Source organism: Chaetura pelagica, unplaced genomic scaffold (genome assembly GCF_000747805.2).
Source record: "Chaetura pelagica isolate M959 unplaced genomic scaffold, ChaPel_1.0 scaffold139, whole genome shotgun sequence".
In the NCBI taxonomy this organism is placed as follows: Eukaryota; Metazoa; Chordata; class Aves; order Apodiformes; family Apodidae; genus Chaetura; species Chaetura pelagica.
In genome coordinates this window covers 7387715-7395729 of record NW_009970717.1, presented here as the reverse complement: position 1 = coordinate 7395729, position 8015 = coordinate 7387715, and the positions used below count along the sequence as shown (strand labels likewise).

Below are 8015 nucleotides of genomic sequence, written 5' to 3'. Positions count from 1 at the left end.
TCTTTCCCTGGCAGTCATGCATGCATCCACCACCTCTGAAACACTGCTTCCAGGTCTTCAGCCCGTGTAGCCTTAGAGCAGGGAAATGAAAGATCACCACTTCAAGTCCCTTTCAGATTCTGCTTCTAATGGATTTCTCCTATATCTCAAGATCCAGTAAAAGCATTCCTAACACAATGTAACCAGATTTATAAGACTTGAATTTTACTGCCATGCAATTAGGGTGCTCTTAAAGTTTAATTTTATTTCTTCTTAAATGTGCTGATTGTTTCTTCCAAAGGGGTTATGACTCTGATCCTTTCTGCTTGGCACAGTCTTTACATTTCTGCACTGAGCTAAAGAAAACTGTATTCATGCAACAAGAGATTGTAGCAGGAGTTCTGCTTGCACTTTTATAGCTTGACATTGTATATTGTTATGCACTTTGCTGCATCAATATGCTCTCACTATTGAATATCAAAGGAAATGCATGGAAATGTATTGCATGCAACGAGTGCAAATCATCACGTGCTATCAATGCAGTGTTTTGAGACTCAAGAATAGATATTTCACACACAGACAAGTGTGACTCTCACTTATCATATGATCCAAGCATATTTATACATTACATAATAACATGAAGAAAGAACTGGTTGTTTTCAATATTAGCTATTCATACTACTGATACAGGTTCGAGGTGTTAAAACCTGGTCTTCATCACAGCTGGCAAGGAAATAGCCCTATACTGCATTTTTAGCACTTTGTCATAGATACAACCACACAGTGAATCCCACATGAACACAGATTCCCATAGGAAATGCTTACTTAGAAACAGAAGGAATTTGGATTAGTAGACATTTTTTCACAGCCACATGTTAACTACTTTCCCTGCATTATTTATCTTAGCAGAGACCTGAGTCCCATGTTAGGACTGATCTCTTAAATTGACATAAGGAGACCTTGTTGCACTATGATGAACAGAGACAGAACAGCATTGACATAATCTGAAGCTAAGATACAAATTGGTCAGGTCTGGCAGCATAAAAGACTAACAGGATCATCAAATGTACATGTGTGGGACTAATAAGTAGGAGTAAGGAAGTTATTTTGCAGCAGAGCTGAGGCAGAGACTCTGTGCAGTTCTGGTAGCCACCTTTGAAAAGGTTATTGAAAAATCATGAAGTGATGGATGCTGTGCCTGGTACCCAGGGCCCTGCCTGTCTGTTGCGTGGCAACAAGAGGTGCACACTTCCAGCCCAGCTCTTATTCCCAAAGGAACTCCTTGAAAGGCAACAGAGCTGTAAACTGCAATCTTTCCTACAAACCCTCCTCCATGGTCTGACCTAGTACATGGATTATCACAGTCAGACAGAAAATGGTGAAAAGTTTTCATTCCTCTCGCAGATAAAGGTAAGAGGTCCAAAAATGAGACAGTGTAGGAATGTTATGCCAATATCACCTATAATCAAAGCAGATTGGTTTTACTTTCAAGCACCTCATATTGCCAGTTACAATGTGCTTGAAGAAGCACCTGTTTTTCACTAGTGGTACTTCTAGTTTGGCTGGGGTAACAATTTTCTGTATTTTTTCTACTGAGAGGAGTTGAAGCTCTTCTTGAGGAAAAGAAGGAACTAAAAGAATTTATTCTTTTTTTTCTCCAGTATTGTAAGAAAAAAAATCATTCTCCTTTGTGCTATCAGTTTTTGCTGTGTGGCAGAACAAATGATACACACATGGCTTCCAAACCACATTTACAACTTTAGGAAATCTAAATCTCAATACCTGAATTTTACAGTAACATTTTGCCATTTTTTAAACACACAATCTTCCCTTCTTGCAGAAGGGGCAACAGGAGCTCACCCCACTCCTTAACCCCTGACTCTAAGGATGAAAAATAAATCTGCTCCCACACTGAGCCAACTGCTACAGTTAATGCCTATTGCCAGCAGCTTGAGGACTCAAAAATCCAAAATGAGACTCTAGAACCTATGTGACTGCCCCAAACAACACATATTTTACTGAAAAATCATGCTCATGTGCACAGTTGTATTCTGTCCTTCTGCCTCCCTATCTGTTGAAAAGGATCACCCGTGTAAGCCCCAAAACCCTCAGTGTTACTGCAGAGACCCCTTTTACATCAGAGGTTTCAGGTATGGATTCTTGTGATTAAACTACCCTTTCCATTTCTGATTCCTACTCACTCTCACCCCAACCTGATCTAAACTGGCCTAAGGGCACAGAGTGCACTACAATTAAGTGATCAGGATCTTGCCTAAACAGTATTAATGCCCCCCTCAGGAGTACTAGGGGCAAACTGGGAGAAGATGATCACATCATCATAGGCTCTACTTCTGAAAGAGACAAATCTTGAGAGCTTGTTTACATCAGATGTAGTGACTGAACTTCACTGGACATGTCATGAGCATCCAGTCTGTTGGGCACAGAATAAAAGGAGTAATTTAGCAGGGAACTGCTGTATGCCAAACAAACAGGTTGTAAAACAGTTCTGCACAAAAGCTGGGGAACTAGCTGTCTAGATCTGAGGCACAGAATGGATTTTGCAAAAGAGCTCAGCATTGACCTGATGGTGATAATGGCAGAATCAACAGGAATTTAACTCCAGATTCTGCCAGAGTAAGAATTAGGTATTGCTGCTCCGAGATGTCCAGTGTTGTAGGTGAACACATTTTGCAGAGCCTTTATAATGATCCTGTCATTCAGTGTGGCTGCACAGTCACTTAGTAGCCTCCTTTTCTGGTCTGGCTTCCCTTCTGGCTTCCACAGTTGTACCTTTGTTTTCCAGGTGGCACTGCTGTTCCTTTACAAATTATACCTTTCTCCTGGCTTATAGAGTTGGAATTGAAAGACAGCATTTCTTATTTCAACTAGGAAAAAATTCAGCTGCCTTTAATTTTAGCCTGGAAAATGTAGTTGTAAAGCTGTGATTGATTTGCCCTACTTCTTTTAACTCAGTAAGAGAGGAAAAAACATTTGAGTGGAGCAGACACTGAGAATAATTACCTATTCTCCTCCACACATGAAGTATTTATAATTAAATACATCCAGCTTTGTCTACTCAATGCTGCAGAAATGCCAATGATTTCTTTAGGAATATTCAAGGAAATGTCATCCTTTAAATTTTCAGCTGATTTTGGGTAGATTGTTAACATTCAAAAGCTAATACATACTTAAATTTAACTGCTCATTCAGAAAAAGGCAAGAAATAAAATAAAGGAACACTTTGTTATTGTGCATAAATAACTAAAACTGGGAAATAAATCATTATATTATCTTTGTGGAAAGAATGAGGACTTCAGCAAACTAGCTGTACATGGAGATACACTAAACAGAGACAAGAGCTGTAACTCAAACAGAAAGGTATAATCATTAGAGCAGCTCTCTTAATAGAATGCCAGATAACGAATGAAGTTAGAAGACCAACAGTATTGATGTGTCTCAGAAAACTCTTAGCAATTAAAAATGGTAAGATTTTTTTTTCTAACTGTGAAGACTGTCCTGGTAGTTCCCTGCCTCTCATGAACTGAGGAGCCCTGAACTGGACACAGTTCTCACCAGGGCAGAGCAGAGGGGGAGAATGACCTCCCTCGACCTGCTGGCCACACTCTTCCTTATGCACTCCATTGGCCCTCTTGGTGGCAAGGGCACGTTGCTGGCTCATGGATCATTAACTATCTACCAGGACTCCCAGATCCTTCTCCTTCATATCTCACTGGAGACTTAGTTGACTTTTCTACTAGTAAAATGTCTGGCCTTATGACTTGTCCGTTTCTTTAAAAAACTCTTGATTCCACTAAAGATAACAACACATAATCTTACAATTATCATTTTCCTCCTACAAGTTGTTCTTTGAGCACAGTCCCTCTTGTTCTGTCCCCAGAGATGCCAGGAAGCAGCACCATACATTACCATGAATTAGAAAGCAGTAGTTATGATATTGCCATGCATTTTCACACTTCAGCATTGCTTCCGATTGCTTTCTGCTGCTGAACATTTAGTAAATCTAAAGGAATAATGGTGTAACACCCTTCTTCCAGCACCTCAGCAGGAGTTTTGGGAAGGGCTTTTGGTTTTGTGGTCACCAACCATTGGCAAGCTTTCCCCTTCAGGAAAGTATAGATGACAGGAGCTTTTCTTCTCTCGGACACAGAGGGTTTAGCAGCAATGCTAAGGAAGTGACATTCTGAAGTGTGTGTGTACAAGAGTGAAGGGGGAGAGTGAGGAGGAATGAGACTGTGGGAAAGTGATGTACAAAATATGATGATATCCCTCACTTCTCCATCTCTTACCTTGCTCACTTTCCCCTGGTACAAACTCCTGAAATGAAATGTCTGCTCTTAATGAATCCCTGCTCGTCTTTCTCTTCCCAAAAGCTCTGAGGCACCCAGGGAAGCTCTCCTCGATCAGTTCTGATGGCAGGCACCAGCAAGATCATCAAACACTGAAAATATAAAAATACAGGATAAATTACCAGACAGGAATAACTACAGCACAAATAATTTCATTTTGTATTAGAAGATAACTTAATGTTATCTTCTGTCATAAAACCTGTCATAAAAAAGAAGCTGTTTGTTAAAGATGCTGAAGAATAATGGGAACAAAGCAGAGCGAATTGTTTCTGTTTACATACAAATCACTTTCACACTTATGCTAGACCCATTTATGCTGCCTCCATAATTTGTGTCTTATCCAGTTAAATTCACGAGTCAGGATATCGAACATTTACTTTTCCCTTGACAGTTGTTTTATAAGTACAGTTCTTTGTTTATTAAGTCCTGACCTCATGTATATTTGGCAGTCTCTAAGGAGTGTTATTCCTCAGGAAGTAATAAGTGAGTTCTACTTGTTATATTTTTATATTTTCTCAAGAATTTCTGCCACAAGCAACTGCAATTGAAATATTAATGTTTCATTCTCAAGATTCTATCATAAGTCTTTGGCTGAAATACAAAAGATTTATCTGTGATTTTATGTGCTAAGCATCTAAAGATCCATAAATTCAGCAAACTCAAATGAGGGAGCAGGCAAGAACAGTTGCAACAGTTTGCAGCGTCATTGTATGAATAATACTCAGAACTACCACAATTATCTGCAAGCCAACAGGGAGCCTAAATAAGATCCAATGGTCAAAGCAATTATAGTTGCCATTTATTGCCTCACAGAACACAAAAATAATAATATACTCTTTTCTAAACTGTTACCACTGTGCTAATGCACCCAAATTCCACAAGGAACAAAGTTCTCTGGCAGAGTTGCTATTTAAAAGATGTAAATACTGGACCACGACTCTTTTGAAGTCATTACAGAATTCACAACAGTGTTTTTGCTAAGAACAAGGTGTTTTACAAAATCGCCTTTGGGAAATTTTCTTCTGCCTTTTTAAATTTACATTTCATTAGATACCTCCCAATCCCTGCGTTATGATGACTGGAAAGGAGACCTATCCAAAAATACACATTTAATTCTGCAGCATTAACCACTTAAGGTGATTTTTGCATTAACTGACACACATGCACACAAAGCTGTTAAAATAAAAGCCTTTTTTTCAAGTGGTTGCTGGATGAGAATTATATTGAGCCCTAATCCCATGTCACCAAAGGATACAGGAACTGAATCAGACCTAATGACACCAGTCCCAGAATCTCTATCATGTTTCCTCAGAGGCAAAGTTCATATTGAGTTCTCATGAAAACTGAAAATGTGCCTGATTACCAAGCCTGACCATGATTTACTGCTATATGAGCTCAAATTGTTCCACTTTGGAATTACATATCCCCACATTTTGAAGGAGTTTCACTGTTTTTAAATTACTTAGTAAATTTATCTTGATTTTAAAGAGAACAACAAGCTTTCTATATTTTTAAGGTCCTCCTTCTTTGTATACTTTAAATTAAGACCCTGTCAGTAAAAAGCTAGCAAGAGAATTCAGCTTTCTACAGCTCCATTCATTTTCGTGGTCTCTGAACACTGCAGTGATCATCAATCCTACCAGTCCTCCTTGCATAGCATTTTCTTTCAGTCCAGTCTCAAAAACAAGACAAAACCCTGCAAATTTAAAGTCAACTCCTGTTTAACTATGCCATGCTAGGAAGCAAATTAATAACCATGTTTTATTCTGCCATGAAAATAAATTCCTAAAGTTATGAGAACAAGTGTGCAGCCATTTGACACTTACTAAAACCTTAATGGCTTGAGGAATAATTTTGTTAGCCAGATCTGACTCCCTGCATAACAAAGACTGTTTACCAGCTGAGTGGACACAGCTTTCAAATTATATGCCAGAACATCCTAGGGCTTGTCCATACCCTAAAATGGAACATGATTTTGGGATGTCTGTGCAGCTGAATCTATAAAGAGCCTTATCTAAACTTGCCACAGTTGGCAACAGCAGGGTCACAAAGGCCTGCAGTCAAATCAGTAACATCTCATTCTCAAGTCAAGCTGCAACAAAACCATTTACAAGCAAAAAAGGTCGAGGATCTGGCCGATGCATAATGTTTTCTTGTTAAATGATGGAGAACCCATAGAGACGTGCATTGTCACCTGCTGAAACCTGGAGCACTGCAGCAGGGAGAGAGAGCTCTGGACCATCTGTCTTCTCACAGGCATCCAGCCTAAGGGCTGTAGCCTTGACATCCTGGTCAGGAGGCTAGAGGAGACAGAAATGGCCTCCAGTAGCTTGACATGTCAAGCAGTTTCCTGAGAGCTCCCCTCTTTTCTGCACTACTAAGAACAGCCAATACTAAAACAAGAAGATCAATCTGGAGAAGAGAAGGCTCCGGGGAGACAACACAGCAGCAAGCACCAGCACCCACACACCACTCACCCCAGGACTGGGGGCAGCCAAGATCCACACTGTGACATGCACCATGACACCAAACACAACGACCTTTTCCCAACAACATCTGATTCAAATAGCTGTCATAAAAAGCAATCATCCTTTCATAAACACATCAAACAATCAGTGGGAGGTCATTTCTTTGTATTTTTCAGAACCAGAAGCCATATTTACTTGTAAACAGATGACAAAATTTCCCCCAACTGGCACTAAGTAGTTTTTTTATTACTGCTGCAGTGGTCCTAAAGGCACATTAATAATGCAAACGGCCTGGATCTCACATTTGTTACTAGTTATGGGGTAAGGCAGAGTGTCAGTGCCTGGTATTGGCTTTCAGGTGAAATGAGACATTTGAGAATCATCTGCTGCTAATAGGAAACATTCTCCTTTCACACATTCACATTCAATGTTTTTGTTAACTTCAGTTTCCATTTTATCACTGCACACAATAACCAAGTTGTGTAAACACCAACTCACTTCACAAACGAAACCTACCAACGAGTGGCTTTGGTCTAAAGAACTTGCACTTAGGAAATGCTTTTCCTGCATCCATCCCTGCCACGAAAAGCCAGTCTATGAACTTAAAAGACTATGTCACTAATCCGTGGCAGACATGAATTTAATCCAGTGTGTGCAGCTTTTGGCATTGTGCCTCTTTTAACGAGGACAAGATGCCACAGTAACACCTGGCCTTTCACTGCCAATCCACTTACACTTACACGAGTGCTGGCTTCCAGCACTGATCCTGTCGTGCTGCCCTTCCCAGAGCCCCTCTCTGCAGCCTCCAACGTTTGCCATCCGGGCTGAACTGCTCGTTTCTCCTGCATTAAATGCTAAAAGGGGGAGGCCCTGCAGGCAGCACCGCTCCCCGGGCCGGGAAGGTCCCTCTGTCCTCTCCCATACTGGGGAGCTGGAAGAGCACGAGCGCACCTGAGGAGCTGAGGAAAGCTCTCATTCTGAGCACAAGGCGAAACGTGAGCCTCACGCTCTGGGGAAAAGGTGTTTGAACGCGTTCCCTTCCCACAGAGCTGCGCCGGTGCCTCTGGCGTGGGCCTCGGGTCAGGCCTGCAGGGCAGGCCTCGGGCTCCTTCCACATCGGCTGCCCGCGGGGACCGGCAGCGGCCGGGGACACAGCCCGGGGACGGGGGAGGGCACAGCCCGGGGGGCACAGCCCGGGGAC

At 41.3% G+C, this 8015-nt stretch overlaps 1 protein-coding gene across 1 annotated transcript in view; it reads left to right on the top strand.

Annotated features, from left to right (window-relative positions):
• HSBP1 (heat shock factor binding protein 1) overlaps nucleotides 1-8015 on the top strand; it is an 11926-nt gene that overhangs the window by 2648 nt on the left and 1263 nt on the right. The window lies entirely within an intron of this gene.